We start from the raw sequence: 1,273 nt of genomic DNA on the forward strand, positions 1-1,273 counted from the left end.
TGGGGCAAAGAGAGAAACCGGCTTCTATTTAAAATTTTTGAAAGTGCACTTCAAATTAAAAGTAATTTTAAAATGAAATGTATAAAATTCGTCGACTATTTAAATACTGAAAATGGAAGTGATCTCATTATTGCTATTCAAAAATGTAATAAATGTAAAATAATTTATTGGCTCCTGTGTACAATTATGTGTGCACTCATGTTAAAATGAATGACATTGTTGTTTTTATGAACAATATTTTATTTTTATACTAAAATATTGTTGAAAACAAGTACTCTGGCATTTTAGAGTATTATCTGTAATTCATATTCACAATTTTGCTTTGAATAAAAGTGTACTGAAAAGTACTGATTTTTTTAGCATGAAAAAGTCTAAAGTACTGATTTCGCGCATAAAAAATCTGGCAACCCTATGTACGACTTTACGACTCACTTTAAGTTGGTTTTGCCATACCTAATTAAGAGAGAATTATTTATCGAAATCCCGCCAAAAAACTAAATATAAGTTGGTTATTTTTAACAATTGATAATTTTTCACTGCAGGGGATAATTTTCGTATTGGTACTGGTATGTCCGAATATACATAGTAGTATGTATGTATGCAAGTTCGCAGCAAGACGTGGCTAGGTAACTCTAGTTTTCTATAAAAGTAAAACAATTCTTTGGTGGCGTGCAAAAAATCTATAGGTATCTGATAAACAAGGAAATAACGACAAAATGTTTGTACACATGTTGTTCTTATGAATGTATCATTCTCATATATGTATATGCACATACATATGTAAATAGATAGCTTTTAATTTGTAATCTATTGCACTTGTAATCGACTTTTTGGTGACACAACGTCTGTCTTGAGTAGTATGTGCCGAAGGCCTCCAATTAACGCGGTTTGCTGATTCATAAATATACATAAGAAAGTGAGGAGATACGCCTTGGATATCAGAGTTGCTCATAGTTTTTTACCTTTTAGTCTATCTATGTAAGTATGTACTCTTACATACATATTTATGAGTGTACATATGTACATATATGTTATGCTATGCTATGATTCCAGAGGCATTTTTTATAAGGTCTAGTCAGAATGTGATGACTTACCAATTTGTGTAGTCACTGAAACTTTTAACTAATTTCTGCATTAATACCGATTGACACATACAATTTTTAACTTTGTAATCAGATCAATTCAATGTATGCATGTACTTTACGATTTACTGGAATTAACAAAAATTAATACTTGAAGTGTTATAAGCATTTTTAAGATATTCAGATATAAT

Source organism: Rhagoletis pomonella, unplaced genomic scaffold, assembly GCF_013731165.1.
Source record: "Rhagoletis pomonella isolate Grant_MI unplaced genomic scaffold, Rhpom_1.0 Rhpom_scaffold_00003, whole genome shotgun sequence".
In the NCBI taxonomy this organism is placed as follows: domain Eukaryota; kingdom Metazoa; phylum Arthropoda; class Insecta; order Diptera; family Tephritidae; genus Rhagoletis; species Rhagoletis pomonella.